The following is a 27,249-nucleotide window of genomic DNA, read 5'->3' on the forward strand; positions in this document are numbered from 1 at the left end:
ACACCAACATGGCACAAGTATACATATGTAACAAACCTGCACGTTATGCACATGTACCCTAGAACTTAAAGTATAATAATAATAATAAATAAATAAAATTTAAAAACAAAAATGAAAAAAAGAAAAAGAAAAAAGAGAGAAGACTCAGGTAAATAAAGTCAGAAATGAAAAATGAGGTATTATAACTGATGATAAATTTTTTAAATAATCATAAGGAACTATTATGAATATTTATGTGCCAATAAGTTGGACAACAAAGAATGGATGAATTCCTAGAAACCTACAACTTACCAAGATGGAATCAGAAAGAATGAGGAAGCCCGAACAGATGGATAACAAATAAGGAGACTTAATCTTTAATTAAATGTCTCCCAACAATAATAACAACAAAAGCCTGGGACTAGATGGCTTCACAAGTTAATTCTTCTAAAAATGTAAAGAAAAATTAATAACAATAATTCTTCATCTCTTTCAAGAAATAGTAAAAGAGGAAAGATATCCTAAATGATTTTATGAAGCCAGCATCAGCCTGATACCAGGGCTATAAAGACTCTTAAAGAAAAATATAGGGCGGTATACCTGATTAAATGCATGCAAAAATTCAATTCACTATACAGATGAAACAGATGCAAAATTTCAATTCACATTTCTGATGAATTGGATGCCATAATCCTAAGCAACATATTAGCAAGCTGAATTTAAGAGCATATTAAAAGGATCACATCCCGAGCCCAAGGGGGCTTTATATCTGGGACACAAGGATGGTTCAACATAAGAAAATCAATTAACCTTATCACACAAAGAAAAGGAAAGTTAAAATCAGATGATCACCTCAATAGCTAACAAGATAGCATCTGATAATATTCAACACCCTTTCATGCTAAAAACTCTCAACAAATTAGGCATAAAAGAACTTACCTCCGAAAGTAAAAGTTGTATGTGAAAAGCACACAATTACCTTTGTACTCAGTGGTAAAAGGCAGAAACAAATTTTCTAATATTTGTAACTAGGTAAGGATGCTTAGTCTCATCACTTCTATTTATGGTAGTACTAGAAGTCCTACACAGAGCCAATTAGAAAAGATGAAGAAATAAGAAACAGCAAGATTGTAAGGAAACCATAAAATTTATTTTTGTACATGACAATTATTTGCAGAAAACATCCAAACATGTTAAAATTAATAAACAAATTCAGTAAAACTGAATTAATATTGCTTCATTATTAATAAACAAATTCAGTAAAGCTATAATTTGTCTATAGCCATGAAATTAAATTAAAACATTTTTAATGTTTTTAAACATTAAAAATTAATTTCATGGCTATAGACAAATATCAAACCACCCAAAAGTAAATCAAGAAAATAATCACATTTATTACAGGAACAAAAAAGAGTAAAACATTTAGGAATACCTTTAACCATGGAGGTGAAAGACTTAACCATTGAAAACTGTCAAACATTGGTGAAGGAAGCAGCTGATTACACAAATAAATGGAATGGCATCTCATGTTCTTGGATGGAAATAATTAATAGTGTGAAAATGTCCATAGTACCTAAAATAATCTGCAGATCCAATGTAATCCCTATCAAGATTTCTGTGATAATTTTAATTGAAATATAAAAATAATTTTAAAATGTGTATGGAACCACAAATACACCAAATAGCCAAGGCCATTTTGAGCAAGAACAATGTTGGAAGCATCAAAATTTCTGATTTCAAAACATTACTAAACTAAATTATTTAAAACAACATAGCACTGGCATAAAAACAGACATACAGACAAACAGAATAAAATAGACAGCTTAAAAATAAACTCATGCATGTATAGTCAATCATTTGGCAACAATGCCAAGAATACATAATGGGGAAAAAAATAGTCTTTTCAATAAATAATTCTGGGAAAATTGGATATCCACATTAAAAGAAATAAAATAGACTGTTATTTTATAAAATCCATAGAAGCCAACTCCAAATGAATTAAAGACTTAAATGTAAAAGCTACAACTGTAAACCTCCTAAAAGAAAACATAGGGAAAAGCTTCTTGACATTAGGCCTGGCAGTGATTTCATGAATAAAACCTCCACAATCACAGGTAACACAAACAAAAATAGAAAAATGAGATTACATCAAAATTTGTGAGATTCACATTGTGAAGACTACAAACTGCTTCAACGAGAAATAATATAAGACAAATTAAAGAAGAGGCATATCATCTTCACAAACAAGACTTGATGTTTCTTAACATCTTACTTATCTTTGATTTGTTAGCTTTAATGCAATTTTAATCAAAATGTTATAAGAACTTAAAGAAACTCATAAGGTAACTTTAAAATAAAATAGAAAGGGCCAGGCCTAGTGGCTCACACCTGAAATCTCAGCAGTTTGGGAAGCCAAGGTGGGCATATCATGAGGTCAGGAGTTCAAGACCTAGCCTGGCCAACATGGTGAAACTCCATCTCTACTAAAAATATAAAAATTAGCTGAGAGTGGTTGTGGGTGCCTTTAATCTCAGCTGCTTGGGAGACTGAGGCAGGAGAATCACTTGAACCCAGGAGGCAGAGGTTGCAGTGAGCTGAGATCATGCCATTGCACTCCAGCCTGGGCAACAGAGCAAGACTCCATCTCAATAAATAAATAAATAAATAAAGTTAAATAAAATAGAACAAGATCTAGATAGTAAAAATAATCTTGAAAATGAACACAATTGTTAGAGTTACATAACCTCATTCCAAAACTTGCTCTAATGCAACAAAAATAATGGAAAAATTTGGCCGGGCTTGGTGGCTCATGCTTGTAATCCCAGCACTTTAGGATTTACTTTCTATGCTTCTAAGATGAGAGATGGTTCAGTGGACATAGTTACATTCCAGCAGAATCCAAACGCCTTAAGCTAGTATTAATCTTCCACAATCTTGTCCTAATCTACTTTAATATGTAACTTTTATCCATAGCAGCTGTCAAACATAATAGTTTCTATCCTTCTACATTTAGTTGACATGGCTGCCAAAATAAGCAACTAATTCTTACTAAACACCTTCTTCATACCTTTCCTGATTGCATTTCCTATGCCGAAAATCCCTCAGTTTTCTTCAAAACTTAGGTTCAAATCAACATCAGCAATGTACTTTTGCTGCTTCCCTCAGCTGAAAATGAAGTCTCATCCTTTTTATTACTATAAACTTTATAATATACTCTCATATTAAGTAATGCTTAATACCTCTTAATGAATATTGACATTTTAAACTTTCATTTTATAGTTGAAGCTCTGCTGCATTTTTAAGTGTATATTAAATTTCCCTACTATGTATCATTTCAATGGTGTTAGAGTTAAAAAGTTACAATGGTAAATCCCCTGCAGATCTCTGCACAGTTTCATACATAGTTAACCCTCAACAAATACTTGTAAAATAAATTAATGGATGCTTTTAATAATAATAAGTGTTTGTGTGTTTCTTTAAACTATTTCAAAAGATATCCACAGAAATTTTCATAATTTATCCTAGATAATACTAGTTATGTATTCCCTGTGATAGGTCACAGGAAATGTTACCTCCAAATATAGAATTATTGTAGACTGAGTATTTTAAGCTGAAGGAAATTAAGAAAACCATAGAAGTTGAAAGATCTCTCTGACCTTCTCCTGTCCCCTCTTTTGAGGACCCTAATGTGATATGCACTTACTCATATCTATAGGGTAGGAATGTTACACAGAGAGGCCAAAAAGAATCTGAAAAAAGAGGCCTTGCCAAGTTACTCCCCAGTTTATTGCCGCTAGTACATACCATTTTTATCAAATTATTCTTTTACATAACTGCCCATTCTTCATTCCAACCCATGGATAAAAATACATTTTTCACCATTTCTCTGGGTCTTTATTGCTGAAGCCTCCTATGTCATGTAAAACTCTGGATAAATAAATTTGTTATACTTTTCTCTTGTTAATCTGTCAAGCAGTGCCAGCCAGAAATCTTGAGACCAATGAGAAAAATATATTGGCATATATATGGAATTTAATATCTAATAAGTTTTTAGTAGCTTTTGTTGTCTACTGAGGTAAGATGCTTACTAAATTCTCTATTTACAAAGTCTATCTGTAAATATTTTGTTAAATAAACCTGTGATAATATAACTTTTGGATCTGTGTGATAGTCTTATTTATAGAATTATCTGGTTTTCATTATCTGATTTCAGTCAGTCAACAAAATGTTTTGATTACTTATTATATTCCAGGCACTATGCTAGGCACTGTATATAGCATTTAAGTATTATGGGAGAGATATACAAATAAACAATAAACACTTATATATTTTTAAATACTTAATAATTATGGTAAGTGTCATGAAGTGGAAGAATTCTATGAGAGATAATGGCTAGATTGAAATGTTAGGAAAGGCCTTTCCAAAGAGATCTTCAAATTACTTCAGCAGAGACTGAGAAACAGGGAGCTATCATATAGCAATTAATATCCCTATATATATGTGTGTGTGTGTGTGTGTGTGTGTGTGTGTGTGTGTGTGTGTGTATATATATATATACACGTTAGCAGTGGTGAATCCATGTGGGTCTGGGGCAACCTCAACTCTGGTCTTCTTAGAAGAAAGAATTCGACCTAGGGGCAAAAGGCAGAGTGAGAGGCCAAGGCAAGTCTTAGAGCAGGGGTGAAAGTTCATTAAAAGTTATGGAGAAGGAAGGTAAGCAATGAAAGTAAGTAAAGTACACTTGGAAGAGGACCAAGCAGGCAACTTGAGAGATTCAAGTGCGTCGTTTGAGCTTTGACTTGGCGTTTTGTACACTGGCATGTGCCCAAGCTGTTGCATCCCTTCTCCCTTGATTCTCCCCTTGGGGTGGGTTGTCTGCGTGCACAGTGGCTTGCCAGCACTTGGGAGGGGTTGCATGAGCAGTGTGTTTACTGAAGTTATATGCATGTACAATTGTGGCATTTTTCCCTTACAAGTTGAATGTTTAAACTCCACCATTTTGCTCCTTAATGACTTGAGGCATTTTTTCCTTCCCAGTTGAGTATTCCTAGAGGAAGGTCATACACCTGTTAAACTATACCATTCTGCCTCTTAGTGTGCATGCTTGAGCACATTTACTCAACTTCTGAGATCTTATTGTGAAGCTGCTGATCATCAGTTTCTGGTGTTTCTATCTATTGGGAGACTGTTTTTCCCTGGCATGGGCTGCGACCAATAATTCTTTTAGAGAGACAGTTTAACAACTGCCTGATCATAACCTGATCATCGCCTGGCATTCCTGGTGGTTGGTGCGGAGGGGCCTCTCCTGCCTTGCTCATGTCTGCCTGACTATCTAATGTAACATGTAGATCAGAGGAAAATTTACGAAAGATAGAGAGAACTATTTAAAAGTACCACTATAATCTGAGCAGCAAAATGTTTGTGAAATCTTTTAAATGTCTCTAGCAAATACAACCTAATAGGTTGTATATTTATAATGGTATTTATAAAGACATAAAAAAATTAAAGTGTATAGATTTTTTATGCTGTATAGAAAACAAAATTTTAGAATGGAAAGAGCAGGGCAGAAATATGCCTACGTATATGTACCTTGCAGATGGTATAATAGTATTTTTTTCATATTTTATGAACTAGTTTTCTTTCTTTGCCTTTTTTTTCCTTCAGAGAGATGTTTACCAGAAGATTTTGAAGTTCTAAACTAATTTCACTAAAAATATTGATTTCACCCTCCTGTTTATTAGAAAGCCTTACAAGATTTTAAGGTCACAGTCTTAATTTAAGGATTGGGAGATGTGAAGAATATCTCATTTAATTATGGTGAATTATGCATGAAAGGTCTAATAGGTTCCCTACAGTAATGCCCTAATTATGCTTTAATTCATCAATAAGAAAATTCTTGTTTATGTTGAATGTTCCACTTTTAAACAACTGGGACAAAATTAAAAGATTATACCATGTGAATGCAGCACAAAGTCATCATTTGTATCCACTTGAAAGAGTCTTCTTTGCAACTTCATGAAATGATCACATTTGTTTTGGATTGCAATACAGAATATAATGAACAATTTTAAATTAAAAAAAATAGAAAAAAAACAGTTTATGTTGCTCATTTACCCACAGTAAAGACTTTTGTCATGGCATGCTAAAAATATTTTAGAAAGATTTTACTGATTGCTTTAATTTAACTGCCACTTTGCCATTTATTGGCTTAATTTTGCACAGAATGAAGCACACTTAAAACTCAAGGAAAGATATTAGGTTTTAGTTTTACACAGTCCATCATGAAAATAATAAAATGAAGAAAGGACTTTTTTTTTTCTTTTTTTAGTATTTGCCAAGTATTTCTCAAAAAAAAAAAAAAAAAAAAAAAGCCCCAAATCTCTCAAGTCACTCAAGACAATCTAAACACACACAAAAAACCATATTTTCCTTTTATATTCCTCTCAAATTCAAACCAATATCTATCTCATTTTACAAGGCATGCCATTGTCTCTCAAAATATATGAAGTAATCAAGTAAAATTTCCACAGTAAAAAGCCATATCGCAATTGGGAAAAATCTTTATTTTTTAAAGGTTTTTGTTTGTTGGTTAGTTTGGTGAGACTTGCTTCAAAGCAGCTCTCAGTATAAATTAATTTTTTCAGTATAAATTAATGAGCTTAAGTGAATATCCTTTTGTTTAAATAAATAAAGGAGCCGTGAAAGTGCATTCATCAAGATCTAGGTCATTAAATTGAAACATATCTATAACTACTTAATTATCAGAATAAATGACTGTGCTAAAAGAGGACAGGTTGATTAACATTTTTTTGTTACAAACACTTCCATATTAAGTGATAGTCAAGTTTTTGTGAATCCTTTTGCTATTCAAATGTTTCAAGGGATCATCTAACATATGTTCAAGTTACCAGCAGAAAAAGGCTATATGAATCAAGCATACATCATCCAATAGCATGAGTCTTACGACCCCTGAATGTGACCTGCTCCCAGGGGAAACCAATTTAATGCTCTATCACACACAGAGTAGTATGTATGAATCACAAAGCCTCCTGATAAATTAATGACAGGTACACCTGAACAGGATTCCTTCTAAGTCACTTATCTGCAGCCAGGCAAGCTTGTTTCACCCTCACTTTCAAAGATAAAGCCACATGGCATGTTTCCTTGGCAGATTCTCACAAAGCAAACAGCCCCCATTGGCATTATTGGGGAAAAACATCCCCCTTATTATTTCAGGTACTGTGACAGCAAATGGTATAAAGTGCAAACTATCTTCCAGTTGAAAATTCATCATTTACCCATCTCACTCAATTATCAGGCCTTATGTCTTCTCTAACTTTCACAGGCTCTGTGCCTCTTGCTCTTTTACTTTCATTTTTGACAGTTCTGCTATCCCAGAGTCATAGCCATGGCAGGGTTCAAGAACAAAACATCAGGCTATCAAAGACAATTTATCAGAGGCCAAACAGTGAGAAGAGATGGCCACCATTAGCAAGTAGCCAAAAGACAGATCGATGACAGAGCAACGAAAAGTGCACTAAGCTTCATCATTAACTGATAGCTTATTCCATTTGGAAAATCCAAGAGAAAAACTGAGATAATAAATATATGTCCTAAGTATTTAGGCATATTCGTGACAGAGATTTTAAAATTACGTTAAAAAAAAGGCATGGAAAATGTTTATTTGTGAGGGATCTTATTTACACACTTTATCAACCATAAATACATTGGAATATCAAAACCTTAGAAAACCATATGCCTTAAACTGAATATCAGCTAACAGCACAAATACATTATCTTCTTTAGAATTAAGTATCTATTATTCTTTTAAACTAAACAATAAAGGAAACATATCAATTCTCACTTTCCATATTCCTTATAAAAATGCAGAAATTGCACTTAATCAAGACTATCTCATTATATATCTTAAAAATGCCATATCATATCACCATGGTAGTTACATAGCATAGTAAAATTCAGTAACACAAATCAACAGGACTCACGTTTTAGTTTCTGTAGAGATAGCCTTTCTCACGCAGAATCAGGGCTGTGCTTCCAGGGTGAGTCTGTGTTAAATTAAAATGACAAAAATCTTAGTTTCTCATTCCAGTGTCACTTAGAATGCATGCAAATAAACTCCCAGTTAGTCAAGGGGAAAAAAATTGCATTAAAGAGTACTGATTTGTAAATTCGGTCTTTTCAAATGTAGATGATGTTTACCCCTCTCTCTCCCCCAATATCTTTGCAAAATTTCAGCCCAATGAACTCATTACTGTAAAAACTTAACTAAGGCTATGGTCAGTTAATGAAATTCAAGTCTGAGATTAAGCTCCATAAACATGCAAAATGCCTGGGCATCTGGAATTGGGAGAGACGTGGATGATGCTGGAAAGAAAAAGAAATAAGCCATATAATTTAGAGAATGTACAATATGATCAATTTAGCTAAATTATCTGTTGTCCTATACATGAGGTGGTTCACAGTACCCTAAATGTGTAAGAAATAAAAGCAAAATGCTTTGAAAATATTACCAGTACCATATCCAATGACACTTTGTGGGATGTAAATATAGCTACTAAATTTACCTTCTTTAAAATTACACAGGTTTAATTAGATTGGATTTTTTTCTTTATAGCCACAATAATTTAAACAACATTAAACACCATTCAAAATATGAAAGAACTTCAGTTAGTAGGCAACAAAAATTATTATTTCTGGTCTATCTAGCTACTATGTTATAGTGTTACTTGATTTGCAGTGTACTTCAAAGTCACCAGTAATTTCTTAGAAGTTTTAGCAAATGCAGAACTAAGATGTTCAATTAAAACATTAAACTCTACCTGTGAACCTCCATATTATAATAATGTTATTTTATTTGTTATGAGTTAGAAAATGTAAAAATGTATTCAGAAAAATTCATTTGAATATTTAAAATTTTAAATCTTATGCATTATTCCCCAGTTTATTTAAATTATATAAATGCATAGTCACAATAGTTTTTCCATTATTACATGTCAAGAGTTTTATACTGTATTATGGAATGTTTTTGAATTTTCTGGTTAACTATCCATTAACTCAACAAATACAGATCTAGACCAGGAGGCCCTTAACATTCCCTCTGCTTGACTGAACTATAGATCGGTTTCTTTCTGACTCTAGGCCCCTAACCTCTTTTTTCTTAGAGCATTTATTTTGCAACACTTGTTATTGTATTATTTTTCTACCCCTTTGAGATGTAAATCTTGTCTCTGCGCCTTGCTAGTTTTACAACCCAGTAAAGTCTTTCTCTAGGATCTGGGGATACATCCCTTTGAAATGTAAACATAAAGAAAAATAATGACCTGATCCCCCAGTCTCTATGGAAGAATATAAGCCTAACTTAGATGAGCAATATTAGCAAACACAGATGGCCTAATAACATTGGCAAATCTCCTCACTAATATCCTCTGGTAGAGTAGTTTCTTGCGGTTGGTTCCAGGAACCTCACAGATACCAAAATTTGTAGATGCTCAAGTCCCTTAAAAATCATATCTAGATTGAGGAGAGTCAAAATTACCTGGTGACCATCCAAAGGCAAAACTCTTTATCTGAGGAATTCAGAAGTAATTATACTATTATTTAAAGGCCACATCTAGGTTTCTTTGCAAAAAGCATATAGTAACTAGAATTTCTATACATATCTGGATTACATGCCTATCAAAACTCATTGTGCAGACCTTGCTGGCATTAAGGCACCAAAATGTCTACAAATGTAATCATTTATCATGACCTACATGGCTAACATGGTCCAAAATACCCTTAACCTCCCACTTTAAGGTCCATAAATACCTCTAAAGAAAAATCTGCTGTGGCGTGCTCACTCCTCTCTTGCTGAAGCTTCCCACTGCACTCTTCTGCAGTGTTCTTTCTTTCTAATAAAACCTTCCTTTTGTAAACCTATACTGATGTTGATAAATTCTTACCAACCCTTGAGTCAACCACTTTCCGATGCCTGGACTTTACCACCTCCCTGGCATAGATTGCTTAATACAATGTAACTGTTATGAAAATAGTTGCTATCCTGTATTGTCTTTTTTTTTTTAATTTGTATTATTTTTATTGTTGTATTGTTACTTTTTTTTGTTTTCCAAGTATTTTTGATTCACAGTTGGTTGAATCCCATGGATGAGGAACCTGCAGATACAGAGAGACAATTATACTTTCCACTAGTTCATCTAAGTTCTGAACAATTCTACCACCTTGTGTTTCAGTAGAGTTCAGTTCAATGTTTCTCCTTCTTTGTAATAAATTTTGAATACGCTACAAATCTTATACATCTTCCTTACCTGTTTAACTCTAAGTGCAATTTTTCTTTCACATTCTCAGGTGTCTATTATGTGCCAGCAGGCACTCTGGTAATTCACTGCTTACAAGTTAGACACTGTATGCCTTGATAATACCTACAATCCAGTGGAAGACAGAGACAAATAATTTGATATTTAAAGGAGAGTGTCTGGGAAAACAGAAGGGAGGTGCCTGATAAAAGAGGAACAGAGAGAAAAAAAAAAAAAAAAACCATAACAGGAGAAATATCATCAAAGCTAGTCACTTCATGGTATTATCCAGGCAATTTGCAGTAGGGAAAACACTCCAGGAGGACATCCAGCACATATGAAAATCTAGAAAGAAGACGAACATTGCAGTATGAAGACAAGAAAAACTGGCCGGGCGCGGTGGCTCAAGCCCAGCACTTTGGGAGGCCGAGACGGGTGGATCGCGAGGTCAGGAGATCGAGAACATCCTGGCTAACACGATGAAACCCCGTCTCTACTAAAAAATACAAAAAACTAGCCAGGCGAGGTGGCGGCGCCTGTAGTCCCAGCTACTCGGGAGGCTGAGGCAGGAGAATGGCGTGAACCCGGGAGGCGGAGCTTGCAGTGGGCTGAGATCTGGCCACTGCACTCCAGCCTGGGCGACAGAGCGAGACTCCGTCTCAAAAAAAAAAAAAAAAAAAAAAGAAAAATCAGAATGACTACAGTGTATTCAGTGAAATGGGATGGGTGTCAGGAAATGAGGCTAAAACAAAATAAGAGAAAGATAGGGAAGGCACTTATTTTTTTTAATATTTGTATACGAGTTCAGTTTTATTTTAATCAATAGATTAATGAGCAAGACAATATAACTTAATATTCACTCTCAAGGGCTTTGGTGTCAGACTAACAGGTTTTGAAATTTGACTCTCTCTCTCATAAGTTGTGTAGCATTAGGCAAGTTGTCTAACCTCTCTAAACTTCAGCTTTTTCATTTCATACATAAGGATAATACTTGAAGTTTTATGTGGATTAAAGGGAATTGTACCTAAAATGTTAACGTAAGTCTTGGTACACAGAAAATGATCGATGATGATGATGATGTGGTGATGATAATAGAAACCAATCAGTGATACTGATAATGAAGTACACATACTCTATACCGTGTCCTGGGATTTATGAAGTGTCTGAAGAAAACATAAATTGCCGGAGTGTTTTTACAATGGAAATGTACTATCTAATTTACATTTTTGAAATAAAATTCTGATGTTTTTAAAGTTGGGAAGTGGCTGGGCATGGTGGCTCATGTCTGTAATCCTAGCACTTTGAGAGTCCGAGGAAGGTGGATTGCTTGAGCCTAGGAGTTCAAGACCATCCTGGGCAATATGGTGAAACCCTGCCTCCACAAAAATGTAAAAATTAGCCAGTTGTGGTAGTCCCAGCTACTTGAGAGGCTAAGGCAGGAGAATCATTTGAGTCTAGGAGACAGTGGAGATTGCAGTGAGCTGAGATAGTGCCATTGTGCTCCAGTCTGGACAACAGGAATGAAATCCTGCCTCAAAAACAAAAACAAAAACAAAAAAACCTGGGGAAGGGAATGCTGTAATTCACACAAGATACAACAGTGGTGCGAGAACAGGTAGTAGAAGCTAAAACTTTGAGTAAATATTTGCAGATACATTAACTAAAAGTCGATATGTACTGAAATGATGGGTTTATAATAGAATGACCTAATAATAGGATCAATGTACTTCTGCTTTTTAACTGTTGTCTCCATGTAATTATTAATAGCAGAGCCTTCTACTTATAAAAGTATCTTTGTTTGGATGATGAACTATATTGTAGAAGTCTTTGTAGGAATCAGTTCATATGTTTTATAAGAGAGTTGTTTAATCGAGCCAATCAATCGAGTGGATGACATCTTCAAAATATAATATAGCAACAATCATAAGAGAAAGAGCTTTCAGGACCATGTTATAACGGCCCAATGGATTCACCTTGCCTGCACCCTAGACAGAGCTGATTTACCAAAACAGGGCAATTGCAATAAAGAAAGAGTAATTCATGCAGAGCCCACTGTGAGGGATATTAGAGTTTTATTATTACTCAAATCAGTCCCCCCCCCCCGGAACATTCAGGAAGCCAAGTTTTTAAGTACAGCTTAGTGGGTGGGGGTAAGCCAGCAAACTGGGAGTGCTGATTGGTCAGAGATGAAATCAAAGGGAGTCAAAGCTATCTCTTCATGCTGAGTCAAGTTCCTGGGTAGGGGCTACAAGATCACATGGGCCAGTTTATCAATCTGGGTGGTCCCAGCTGATCCATTAAGTGCAAGGTCTGCCAAATATCTCAAGCACTGATCTTGGGAGCAGTTTAGGGAGGGTCAGAATCTTATAGCTGTGGAACTCCTAAACCATAATTTCTAATCTTCTGGCTAATTTCTTTCTTTCTTTTTTTTTTTTTTTTTTTTGAGATGGAGTCTCGCTCTGTCGCCCAGGCTGGAGTGCAGTGGCCGGATCTCAGCTCACTGCAAGCTCCGCCTCCCAGGTTTTTGCCATTCTCCTGCCTCAGCCTCCCGAGTAGCTGGGACTACGAGCACCCGCCACCATGCCTGGCTAGTTTTTTGTATTTTTTTTTTTTTTTTTTTTAGTAGAGACGGGCTGGCTAATTTCTTAGTCTTACAAAGGCTGTCGAATTCTGCGGTAAGAAGGAGGTTTATTTTGGGAAAGAGTTGTTATTGTCTTTGTTTTAAATTATAAACTATAAATTCCTCCCAAAGCTAGTTCAGCCTATGCCCAGTAATGAACAAGGACAGCCTGGAGGTTAGTAGAAAGTTGGAGTTGGTTAGGTTAGATCCCCTTCACTTTGTCAGTCATAATTTTGCAAAGGCAGTTTCAGTGGCTGACACCTTTAATCCCACAACTTTGGGAGGTGCAGGTAGCTGGATCACTTGAATTCAGGAGCTTGAGACCAGCCTGGCCCACATGGTGAAACCTCATCTCTACAAAAATACAAAAATTAGCCAGGCTTGGTGGCACACACCTGTAGTCCCAGCTACTCAGGAGGCTGAGGCATGAGAATCACTTGAACCCAGGTGGCAGAGGTTGCAGTGAGCTGAGATAGCGCCATCGTGCTCCAGGTTGGGTGACAGAGTGAGAGTCCATCTCAAAAAAAAAAAAAAAAAAAGAGAGAGAGAAAGAGCTATTTTTTATTTGAGCACATTTATCTGTCAGATGCTGCTTTTTGCTGATAACATGCATTATATAATTTAATGCTGAAAAAAACCCTATTAAGCATGTGTTATTGTTATCCCTATTGTACAGATGAGAAAATTGGAGGACAAAGAGGTTAAACAATCTGTTCAAGTTACATAGCAAATGAAGGGACGTATATCCAAACCAGAGTGTCTGCCTCCAGAGCCTGTGCATTTAACTCCTATGCAAAAAGTGCCAGAATAGAGTGGTTTTAAGATCAGGCAATGCTCATATAGGTCTACTATTATCTAAGAAGATAGTAAAGAATCAGATGAAGAGCTGTGGGCAATAGTAGAATAAACTATTTCAGCAAGGTAGAAAGCACAAAGACAATAATATCAGAGTAACTTCAACTAGGATATGATATTTCAGATAGATTTTAAAGAATGAAAAGAATATTTGTCTCCTTAAAAGGTCTACTTCAAATGAAAATGTATAAAGATACATGTTTTTCCTTTATTATTCGAAGCAAATTTGATCACTCAATCTTCTGAATGTCTTTGTATTAAACATATATAAAAATATGTTTTCTTACCACAGACAGATCTGAGATCAGCAACATTCTGAGAGACTTCTGTACACTTACATTATTTATACGAAAATTTACAATTGAAACTATCTTAGCCTCTCTGATTAATATTCTGTCCTATAGCATATACCCACACACCTACACATGCACACACAAAGACACACAGAGCAAATTTTAGTATCCAAGACACTCTTGCCACAATAGTTTTTCTTTTCCTCAAACACGCCAAATTTTGGCCTTTTTCCTTTCTCTGTTTAATCTTTTTCAAATCTTAGATTGTCAGCTCTTTTCTGATGTTTCTTCTAGGCTACAGTACATAGAACAGCACTTTGGTTTTATTTTTTAAAATCTTCTGGGGACAAAGCCTTTCTTTGCATATTGCAGCTTCTCCTCTGCTCTATTTCCTGTAAAGACTCTTGTCCCCATTTGAACATTGAATATATTAATAACTGAGTAGATAAATTTGGTTTAATTCTGAAGTTCTTGTCAACTAATATAAGTTACAATCTCCAGATTAGCCTTTATAAATAACAGAAGCGTTCATTTTGCTTCGTGTGCTTTTATTCTTTATCTCAGTCAGATATTAAGTAAATTGTCTTAAAGAACATAACATAATTTATATCTTCAAATTACTTCTATAATTTTTATACACAATGTCTGACACTCAGAAATAATCAAGTAAAAGGGAAGTCAAGACTTGATTAAATACCAAGAGAAAAATAAAATAACCAGGGAAATTAGAAAATGTTTTGTATCAAATGAATGAAAATAAAGCCGAGTTTTAAAAATGTTTAGCTTGAAAGCCTATATTCGACAAAAAAAAAAAAAAAAAATGATTTAAAATAACCAAAGCAGACACATTAAGAAACTAACAAAGAAAGGCTGATCTAATTTCCAAACAAGAAAATACAAGGAAACCACAGAAATTCTATAGAAAAATAATAAAATAGAAACAGAAAAATAAAAATGTAGTAAAATCAATTAAAGCAAAACTTGACTCGCTTTTCAGATAAAAACTTTGATAAATTTTGGTTAAACTGGCAAACAGAGAAGACAGAAGACACAAATTTTAAGAATCCAGAATGAAAGGATATCATTATTGATGACTCTTTGGAAATAATACAGGTTATAAAGACACTGTGGCTTGGAATTAGAAGACCTACACAGTGGAATAACCAAATAGAAGAATCCTGGGTTCCTCATACAGTGAACATGATAGTGTGTGTATACTGGAGAAACATAAAGGAGTTCAGAAGAAGGCTTCACAAGAATACTTTGAGGTTAATCTCTCACCTTACGGCCCAAGTTTAACCTGGTTGATTTTAAGTTCTTTAACAAGAAGTTTCCAAAATATTTAAAAAGGACTTATAAAAGTAAATATTGGGGAATGGCCAAGATTGCTGACTATAAGCAGCTAGTGCTTGTGGCTCTCGCGGAGAGGAGCAAAAGGGGCAAGTAAATGCAACACTTTCAACTGAAACACCCATGTACTCACATTGACATTAATCATAGAAACAACTTGATGCACAGAGAATGAAGCAGAGCAAGATAAGACAATGGCCCACTTGGCAGCCACATGGAATCAGAGGATCCTCCCTAGCCCAGGGAAGTCATGAGTGAAAGAACAACCCCAGGAAACTACACTTCTCCCACAGATATGTGCTACCCTAGGGTCAAAAGATCTCCTTGTGAACCCACTCCACCAGGGCCTTCAATCTTCAGTCTGTCAGACAGAGCTACATGGAGTCTCAGCAAAGCAGCTGCTTAGATGTGCATGGAGACCCTGGAGCCTTAGATACTTTGACTTTCTGGCAAAAGTAGCTGCTGCTCTAGCAAAGTGGGAGGTTAAACTCCTGTACAAACCCCCAGGCAAGAGGCTGAATCCAGGGGGCTGAGCAGCAACAGCCCATAGACTGCATTTCCAGAGCACCTCACAAGATTAGACCCACTTGCTTACAATTACAGTCAGCTACTAGTAGCAGCATTGCACTCGCCTAAGAAGGAGCTCCCAGAAGGAGGGTCAGGCTCCCATCTTTGCTGTTCAGGCGCCTTTGCCATTCCAGCCTTCACGCTTTGGAGAGTCTGAGCTGACCCAGGGCAGATGGGATTCCTACAGACAGCACAGCTGCTCTACCAAAATGTGGCCAGAATGCTGCTTCAAGCAGGCACCCAATCCTGGGCAGGACCTCCCAGTCAAGGCCTTCACACCCACCTGAGCTCTCTACATCAGAGATCTGAATTCCCCTAGGACGGCACTCCTAGAGGAGAAGGTAGGTCGCCATCTTTGCTGTCTGGGTGACAACCATTCGAGCTTTTGAGCATTGGAGTGTCTGAGGTGACAAAGGACTGAAGTGGACCCCCAGTGCAGCAGAGCCGATCTACCAAAATATAGCCAGACTGCTTTTTTTAAGTGGGTCCCTATCTCCTTCCTTCTCTCAGGGTGGGACCTCTCAACTGGGGTCTCTAACCATTTCTTACAGGTGCCTATAGGCTGGCAACAGGTCCGTACCTCCCTGGGTCAAAGCTCCCAGAGGGAGGGACAGGCTGCCATTTTTGCTGTTTTGCAACCTTCACTGGTGATGCCTCCAGGTTCTGGAAAATCAGAGATGACTAGGAATTGGAGCAAGCCCCAAGCATACCATAGCAGTCCTATGGAAAAGTAGACAGAGTGTAATGTGGGTGCCTGTTTCCATGTTTCCTCACCAGGCAGGTCCTTCAGGTCTGGGACTCCAGCCACCCCTGACGGAACTATCCAGACAGTACCAGCTCAGCAACTCCCTGGAAAGAGCCTCCGGGGCAATTCAAAGCCTCTCTGCCACTGCCTATGCAATGGAAGTGCCCTTGCTACTCTTTGACTAACCAAGGAGCAAAGACCCTAACTAAGTGCCTCATCCACACCTCCATCCAGCTGCAGCCAATCTGAGGAGATGAGTCAGTCTCTCTCCCACAAGTCCCACATACCCTCCATGGCTCATCACCAGACAGAAAACCCATAGCTTGGGCCCACAGCACAAACCTTTACTCTTGGACTGACTGTACTGAGTAATTGCTGCATCTCTCTGGGTACAGCCCCCAGGAGCCAAGCAAACAACCCTTGGCAACAACCACCACAAAGATCTCTTCTTCTGTTGCCTCTAAGCTGGGGAAGGGACACACACAGTGAGATCACCCCAGAGCTGCAGTGGGCAGCTCAGGAGTGCCAATTTGTGAACTACAGTCAGCACTCAAGGGAGAGAGGAATCCACACCTTCAAAGCACTGAGAGGAAACATAGCTGCAACTGTGAGGAAACATAAGGGAGCCTCACAACTGAGCAAGAATCTACCAACTGATCAATAAACCCACAAGTCACCTACTGGATCACACCCCAAAGAGTCAAAACTGAAAATGCCTCACTAACACATCCACCTCTGAAACAAGAGACAAGAAATCAGCTTCAAATAAAGACCCTACACAAAGCCTCAGCCTGGTTAAAACAACAGGAAGTTTCATGACTACTCAATATACACTGCAGTTAAAGAAACACCCACACACAGAGATGGGAAAGAAAAAATGTAAGACTTCCAGTACTTCAAATGGCCAGAGTGAAATATGTCCTCTAAAAAACCATACCAGTTCTCCAACAAGAGTTCTTAGACAGGCTGAACTGGCTGGAATGACAGAAATGGAATTTAGAATATGGATAGAACCAAAGATCATTGAAATTCAGGATAATGGCAAACCTAATCCAAGAAAATAAGAATCACAATCAAGTGGTATAGGAGCTGAGGGATGAAACAACCAGTATAAAGAAAAAAACAAAACAAAACTCTAACTGGTATGACAGAGTCAAAAAACACAATACAAGAATTTCACTATGCAATCACAAATATCAACAGCAGAATAAATCAAACTGAGGAAAGAATCTCAGAACTCGAAGAATGGCTCTCTGAAATAAGACAGTCAAACAAACAAACAAACAAAAAACAAACAAACAAAAAAACAGAAGAAGAATAAAAATAAATGAACTAATCCTCCAAGAAGTATAGGATTATGTAAAGAAACCAAATCTATGAATCATTGGCATCCCTGAAAGGCTGAGGGAGAAAGCAAAGGAAACAACTTGGAAAATATATTTTAGGATATCATCCACGAAAATGTCCTCCATTTTGTAGAGAGGCCAATAATCAAATTCTGGAAATACAGAGAACTCCTGCAAGATTCTATACAACAAGATAATCCCAAAGACACATCATCATCAGATTTTCTTTTTCTTTTTTATTATTGTACTTGAAGTTCTGGGATACATGTGCAGAACATGCAGGTTTGTTACATAGGTATACACGTGCCATGGTGGTTTGCTGCACCCATCAACCTGTCATCTACATTGGGTATTTCTCCTAATGCTATCCCTCCCCTAGCCCCCAACCCCCGACAGGCCCCAGTGTGTGATGTTCCCCTTTCTGTTTTTCTAAGGTGGAAAAGAAACAAAGAATGTTAAAGGCAGCTAGAGTGAAAGGGTGGATCACCCACAAAGGGATCCCCATCAGGTTAACAGCAAACCTCTCAGCTAAAACCCTTAAGCCAGAAGATATTGGGGGTCTATATTCGACATTGTTTTTTGAGACACAGTGTCACTCTTTCACACAGGGTGGAATGCAGGGACATGATCTCAGCTCACTGCAACCTCCACCACCCAGGGTTAAGCAATTCTTCTGCTTCAGCTTCTCATGCAGCTGGGATTACAGGTGTGTGACACCATGCCCAGCTAATTTTTGTATTTTTAGTAAAGGTGGGGTTTTGCCATGTTGGCTAGGCTGGTCTTGAACTTCCATCTTTAAATGCTTCACCTGCCTTGGCTTCCCAATGTGCTGGGATTACAGACATGAGCCACCATGCCTGATCCCCCTACACACTATTCTTTTGTTTCCTTGTTTGTTTTTGCCTTTTTTTTTCAAATTTTTGAGACAGAATCCGGCTCTGTTGCCCAGGCTGAAGTGCTGTGGCACAATCGGCTCACTGCAACCTCTGCCTCCCAAATTCAAGCAATTCATCATGCCTCAGCCTCCTGAGTACTTGGAAGTACAGGCACACACCACCTGTTTTTGTTTTTTTTCAAATTTTTGAGACAGAATCCTGCTCTGTTGCCCAGGCTGGAGTGCTGTGGCACAATCGGCTCACTGCAAACTCTGCCTCCCAGGATCAAGCAATTCATCCTGCCTCAGCCTCCTGAGTAATTGGAACTACAGGGAGGCACCACAATGCCTGGATAATTTTTTGTATTTTTAGTAGAGACGGGGTTTCACTATGTTGGCCAGGCTGATCTCAAACTCCTGACCTCAAGTGATCCACCCACCTCAGCCTCCCAAAGTGCTGGGATAACAGGTGCAAGCCACTCTGCCCACCCAGCTTATTCAACATTCTAAAAAAAAAAAAAAAAAAAAGTGAAGAATTTCACATCCAGTCAAACTAAGCTTCGTAAGTAAAGAAAAAATAATATAATTTTCAGATATGCAAATGCTGAGGGACTTCATCACCAACAGAACTGTCTTTCAAGAGATCATGAAAGAAGTACTACATATAGAAAGGAAAGACCACCACCAGCTAATATAAAAACACACTTAAACACGCAGACCAATGTCACTGTAAAGCAACCACACAAGTAAGTCAACATAGTAAGGAGCTAACAGCACAATGACAGGATCAAATCCATACATATCAATACTAACTTTGAATGTAAACAGGCTAAATGTCCCCACTTAAAAGAGGCAAAGAGTGGCAAACTGGGTAAATAAAAAGACCCCAATGTTATGCTGTCTTCAAGAGACCCACTTCATTGGTAATTACACTCTTAGCCTCAAAATAAAGGAATGGAGAAGAATCCACCAAACAAATGGAAACAGAATAATAGCAGAGTTTGCAATCCTAATTTCAGACAAAACAGATTTTAAACCAACAAAGATAAACAAAGACGAGGAAGGGCATTACATAATTAAAAACGGTTTAATTCAACAAGAAGTCCTAACTTTCTTAAATATACATGCACCCAACACAGGAATGCCCAGATTTATAAAGCAAGTTTCTCGAGTCCTATAGACACATAGACTCCCATGCAATAACTGTGGAACACTTCAACATTCCACTGACAGTATTAGACAGATCGTTGAGGCAGAAAAATAACAAAGATAATCAGGGCCTAAACTCAGCATTGGACCAAACGGATATGATAGACATTTACAGAAGTCTCTGGTAGATATGTGGATAAAGTATCTCCTGAATATATACAACTAAATGGAGTAGCAGATCAAACAGTAGAATACACATTCTTCTCATCACTGCATGGCACAGTCTAACATCAACCACATAATTGGACATAAAAAAAATCCTTAACAAACGTAAAAGAACTAAAATCATACCAAATAAACTCTTGGACCAAAGCACAATAAAACTAGAAGTTAACACAACAAAAATTGCTCTGAAGCATACAATTACATGGAAATTAAATAAAATGCTCCTGAATAATTTTTGGGTAAATCATGAAATTAAGGTAGAAATCAAGAAGTTACTTGAAAATAATGAGAACAAAGATACAACATATCAGAATCTCTGTGACACAGGTAAGGCAATGTTAATGGGGAAATTCATAGCGGTAAATGCCCACATCAAAAGGTTCGAATTATCTCAAGTTAACAACCTAACTTCACAACTGAAAAAATTAGAGAGGCAAAAACAAATCAACCCCAAAGCTAGCAGAATATGAGAAATAACAAAAATCAGAGCTGAACTGAAGGAAATTGAGACATGGAAAACCATTCAAAATATCAACAAATCTAGGAGCTTGATTTTGGAAAAAATAAAATAGAAAAGCCACTAGCTAGACTAATTAAGAAGAAAAGAGAGATGTAAATACACATAATTAGAAATGCTGAAGGAAATGTCACTACTTACCTCACAGAAGTAAAACAACCATCTGAAACTACTATGAACATGACAAGGCACACAAACTAGAAAACCTAGAAGAGATGGATAAATTCCTGGACACATACAGTCTCCCACAACTGACCCAGAAAGAAACTGATTCCCTGAACAGACCAATAACAAGCTCTGAAATTGAATCAGCAATAAATACCAACCAAAAAAAGCCAAGGACCTGATGGATTTGCAGCAGAACTCTACCAGATGTATAAGGAAGAACTGGTATCATTTCTACAGAAACGATTCCAATACATTGAAGAAGAGAAACTAATCCTTACCTCATTCTACAAGGCCAGAATCATCTTGATACCAAAATCTGGCAGAGATGCAACAACAAAAAGTGTCAGGCCAATATTCTTGATGAATAAGACCAATGTTCTGGAAGAAAAATCCTCAACAAAATACTTGCAAACCAAATCCAGCAACACAACAAAAAGCTAATCCACCACAATAATGTAGGCTTCATTCCCAGGATGAAGGTTGATTCAACATACAAATATCAATAAATATGATTCATCACATAAACAGAACTAAAGACAAATCCCACATAATTATTTCAACAGATGCAGAAAAGGCTTTTGATAAAATTCAACACACCCTCATGTTAAAAACTCTCAATAAACTAGTATTGAAGAAACATACCTCAAAATAATAAGAGCCATCTATGACAAATGTACAGTCAACATTTTACTGAATGGGCAAAAAGTGGAAGCATTCCCCTTGAAAATGAGCATAAGACAAGGATGCCCTCTCTCATCACTTTTATTCAACATAGTATTGAAAGTTCTAGCCAGAACAATCAGGCAAGAGAAAGAAATAAAGGGCATCCAAATAAAAAGAGAAGAAGTAAAACTATCTGTGTTTATAGATGGCATAATTCTACATCTAGAAAACTTATAGTCTCAGCCCCCAAAGCTCCTTTATCTGATAAACAACTTCAGCAAAGTTGCAGGATACAAAGTCAATGTACAAAAATTGCTAGCATTTCTGTACACAACCAACAACCAAACTAGGAGCCAAATCAGAAAGACAATCCTATTCACAATTGCCATGCACACAAAATAAAATACTGAGGAATACAGCTAACCAGAAAGCTGAAAGATCTCTACAATGAGAATTACAAAACACTGCTTAAAGAAATCAGGGAAGACACATTTTTTTAGAATGTCATGCTCATAGATAGGAGGAATCAAAGTAACTAAAATGGCTAGGCTGCTCAAAAGAGTTTATAGATTCAATGCTATTCCTAATGAACTACTCACAAAATTCTTCATAAAACTGGAACAAATTATTTTAAAATTTATACAGAACCAAAAAAATAGCTCAAAAACCAAGGCAATTTTAAGCACACAAATAAACAAATAAACAAAGCTGGGAGAATCATGATACCCAAGTTTAAATTATACTGCAAGGCAACAGTGACCAAAACAGCACGACAATGACACAAGAACAGGAAAATACACCAATAGAATAGAGAAGAGGGATCCCAGAAATAAGTCTGCACATCTACGACTATCAGATCTTTAAGAAAGCTTACAAAACAAGCAGTGGGGAAAAGACTACCTATTCAATAAATGATGTTAGGATAATTGGCTAGTCACACGCAGAGGATTTAAGTTAGACCATTTCCTTATACTATATACAAAAATCAACCCATGAATAATTAACAACAAATTTGAAACCCCAAATATATATAAAAAAAAAAAAACCTGGAAGACAACCTAGGCAAAACCATCATGGACCTAGGAACAGGCAAAGATTTCATGACAAGGACATCAAAAGTAATTGCAACAAAAGGAAAATTTGACAAATGGGACTTAATTAAACTTAAAACTTCTTCACAGCAAAAGAAACTATAGTCAGAGTAAAAGGACCACCTACAGAATGAGGAAAAATTTTTACAAACTACACATTTGACAAAGTCTAGTATCCAGCATCTATAAGAAACTTAGACAAATTTACAAGAGAGAAAAAAATTTAAAGATGGGCAAAGGACACGAATAGATACTTCTCAAAAGACTTACATGCGGCCAACAAGCATATGAAAAAAAGTTCATCACTAATCATTAGAGAAATGTAAATAAAAACCATTATGAGATGCCATCTTACACCAGTCAGAATGGCTATCATCATTAAAATGTCAAAAAATAACAGATGCTGGTGAGGTTTCAGAGAAAAGGGAACACTTATATACTGTTGGTGGGAATGTAAATTACTTCAGCTATTACAGATAGCAGTATAGCAATTCCTCAAAGGGCTAAAAGCAGAACTACCATTTGATCTATCAATCTCGTTACTGAATATATACCCAGATGAATATAAAGCATTCTACCATAAAGACACACAAATGCAAATGTTCACTGCAGCACTGTTTACAATAGCACAGACAAGGAATCAACCTAATGCCTTTCAATGACAACCGGATAAAGAAAATGTACCTACACCCCATGGAATATTATGCTGCCATAAAAAAGAATGAGATCCCAACTTTTGTGGGAACATTGAGGGAGCTGGGGCTATCATCCTTACCAAACTAACACAAGAACAGGAAACCAAATACTGCATATTCTCACTTGTAAGTGCAAGCTAAATGATAAGCACTTATGGACACAAAGAAAGAAACAACAGACACTGAGGCCTGCTTGACAAAGGAGGGTGGGAGGAGGGAGAGAAGCAGAAATGATAACTATTGGGTATTGAGCCTAATACCTGGGTGATATGATAATATGTACAACAAACTCTGGTGACAAGTGTTTATCCATGTAACAAAAACTTCACTTGTACTTTCAAACCTAAAATAAAAATTAAAAACAGAATAAAGATACTATGAACTGTTTTGATCAATACATATAAATATATATAAAGACCAATACACCTAAAGACACACCTTACCAAAACTGACTTAAGCAGAAATGGAAAATATGAATACCTCAATAGTAAGTAAATAAATTGAATTAATAATATGAAATTATTTTAAATTATTCCACAAAGAAAAGTTCAGACTAAGATGGCTTAAGAATAAATTCTGGCACATACTTAAAGTAGAAATAATACTAAGAATACCAATTCTTCACAAATTTACCAAGAAAATAACAAAAACATAAACATTTCCCAATTCATTCTATCAGGCCAGTATCAACAAATACCAAAGCCAGAAAAAGATACGACAAAAGAAAACAACAGGGCAATATTTCAGTGACAACATATGCAACCCCTTTTCTATTAATTATTTAGTAAATCAAAATCCAGCAACATATATAGAGGATTACGCATCAATATCAAATGGGATTCATCCCAGGAATGAAAGGTTGTTTCAACATTTGAGATTCAATTAATGTACTGCACATAGCAATGCAATAAAGAAGAAAAATCACACCATCAATTAAATAGGCACATAAACACGTACACACACACACACACGCACACACACACACACACACAAAACTTAAATAAAAAACCAAAAAACTAACCTTATGGAAAAAACTCTCAAAAAACTAGGAATAGAAAGTAAATTCCTCCACCTATTAAGGATATTCACAAAAACCTTATTTTAGCATAATCCTTAATAAAGAATCGTAGAATGGTATGCCCCATTAGATTGGGCACAAGACAAGGGTGTTCTCTACTCACCATTGAAAAAAGAAGGCTGAGAAAATTTAAAGAATATTTAAATGAATTGGGATATAGTCTATTTTCATGGATTGGAAATGTGAATAATGTTAACTGGTGGTCTCTTTATAGTTATATATAGATATAATGTAATCCATATGAAAATGCAAACATGCTATTTTTTAATCAATGTCAATGTAAAATATCTACACAAAAACAGAAAAAGCAAAAATAGCTAAAAAGCTATGAAAAACAACAAAGTTGAAGGACTTTCATTTTACGTTTTCAAAACTAACTATAATGTTACGGTAATCATAGCAGTGGATTCCTGGTACAAGGATAGATATATTAATCAATGGTACCAATTTGAGAGTCCAAAAATAAATTGTTTCATTTATATCCAATCGATGTTTCAGAAACATTTCAACACTACTCAGTGGAGAAATGTTATTTTTTAAAAAGATGCTGCTGGGACAGTTGGATTTCTCCATGCAAAAAGGTGAATGTAGATTTTTACTTGTCACCATAAGCAAAAATTAACTCAAATAATAGGCCCCAAAATAATACTCTAAATGATCAGAACTTTAGAAGAAAATACAAGAGAAAATCTTCAGACTTTGTGTTATATAATGTGTTCTTACCTGTAACATAAAAAGCAAAATCCATTTAAGAAATATTAGTTAAATTGGACAGATTTAAAATTATTTTTTCCTTATATTAAATGTAATAGTTTATATATTTACAGGATACACTTGAGTATTTGTTACTTAAATAAAATGTGTAATGATCTGGTCTGGCTATATGAGGTGTCTATCACCTTGAGTATTTATCATTTCTATGTATCGGTAACATTTCAAGTCCTCCCTTCTAGCTACTTTGAAGTATAAAATATTATTGCTGCTAACTATACCCCATTCTGCTATAGGACATTAGCACTGATTTCTTGTAACTGTATGTTTATACTCATTAACCTTTTTTCCATCCACACACACTTCTCAGTCTCTGGTATCCATCATTTGATTCTCCATCTCTATAAGGTCAAATTTTTAGCTCCCACGTGTGAATGAGAACATGCAATATGTGTCTTTCGATGCCTGGCTTATGTTACTTAATATAATGACCTCCAGTTCCGTGTTATTGCAAAGGAAAATATTTTATTTTTAATGGCTGCATAGTATTTCATTGTAAATATATGCTACATTTTCTTCATTCATTCTTACATTGATGGACACAAGTTGATTCCATATCTTTTCTACTGTAAATAGTGTTGCAATAAACATGCGAGTGTAGGTATTCTTTTGATAAATATACATATATGTTTAGATAAATAACCAGTAATGGGAGTGCTGGATTGTATGGTAGTTCTGATTTTAGTTTTTTTAAGAAATCTTTATGTTGTTTTCTACAGTGGTTTTACTAATTTACATTCCCACCCACTCTTAGTGTCTAAGAGTTCCCTTTTCTCGCATCCTCATGAGCATGTGTTATTGTTGTCTTTTTACATAGCTTTCTAACATGCGTAAGATAATATTTCTTTGTGATTTTGATTTGCATTTCCCTGATGATTAGTGATGTTGAGCATTTTTTTTTTTTTTTTTTTTTTGGTATATCTGTGGGCTATGTGTATGAGTTCCTTTGAGAAATGTCTGTTCATGTCTTTTAACCATAATTTCATAGGGTTATTAGATTTTTTTATTGTTGGGTTGTTTGAGTTCCTTTTATTTTTATTCCACTGTCAAAAGAAAAAATTGCAAATATTTCCTCCCATTCAACAAGTTGACTACTTGTTGATTGTTTCCTTTGCTATGCAGAAGCTTTGTCTATTTGTCTATTTTGTTATCATTACCTGTGTTTCTGAGGTCTTAGTCATAAAATATTTACCTAAACAAATATTCTGAAATGTTTTTCTTATTTTTTTCTCATAGTTTTATAGTTTCAGGCTTTATGTTTAAGGTTTTTTTTTTTTTTTTACTAAATATTTTATGTTCTGTGACACATGTGCAGAATGCGCAGGTTTGCTACACAGGTATATACATGCCATGATGGTTTGCTGCACCCATCAACCTGTCATCCACATTATGTATTTCTCCTAAAGTTATCCCTCCCCTCCCCTCCACCCCCAACAGGCCCTGGTGTGTAATGTTTCCTTCCTTGTGTCCATGTGTTCTCATTGTTCAATTTCCACTTATGAGTGAGAACATGTGGTGTTTGGTTTTCTGTTCCTGTTAGTTTGCTGAGAATGATGGTTTCCAGCTTCATCCATGTCCCTGCAAAGGACATGAAGTCCTCCCTTTTTATGGCAGAATAGTATTCCATGGTGTATATGTGACACATTTTCTTTATCCAGTCTATCATTGATGGGCATTTGGGTTGGTTCCGAGTCTTTACTATCGTGAATAGTGCTGCAATGTTTAGGTTTTTAATTCATCGTAGTTGATACCTGTATATGATGAGAGAGAAGGATCTAGTTTCATTCAGGTATATGGTAATCCAGTTTTCCCAGTACCATTTACTGAGAGTGTATCTATGTTATTGATGACCTTGTGGAAGATCAGTTCATTGTAAATATGTGGATTTATTTTGGGGGTCTCTATTCTGTTCAATTGGACCATGTGTCTATTTTTATATCAACACCATGC

General features: G+C 36.0%; 1 protein-coding gene across 1 annotated transcript in view; it reads right to left on the minus strand.

Moving 5' to 3' along the window:
• MGAT4C (MGAT4 family member C) overlaps positions 1 to 27,249 on the minus strand; it is a 900,286-nt gene that overhangs the window by 371,963 nt on the left and 501,074 nt on the right. Inside the window, exon 3 of the mRNA XM_030939721.1 lies at positions 7,983 to 8,045. The gene's annotated coding sequence lies outside the window, so the exon portion shown is untranslated. The remainder of the gene's footprint in view (positions 1 to 7,982; positions 8,046 to 27,249) is intronic.

This window comes from Rhinopithecus roxellana, chromosome 10, assembly GCF_007565055.1.
Source record: "Rhinopithecus roxellana isolate Shanxi Qingling chromosome 10, ASM756505v1, whole genome shotgun sequence".
Taxonomy (NCBI): Eukaryota; Metazoa; Chordata; class Mammalia; order Primates; family Cercopithecidae; genus Rhinopithecus; species Rhinopithecus roxellana.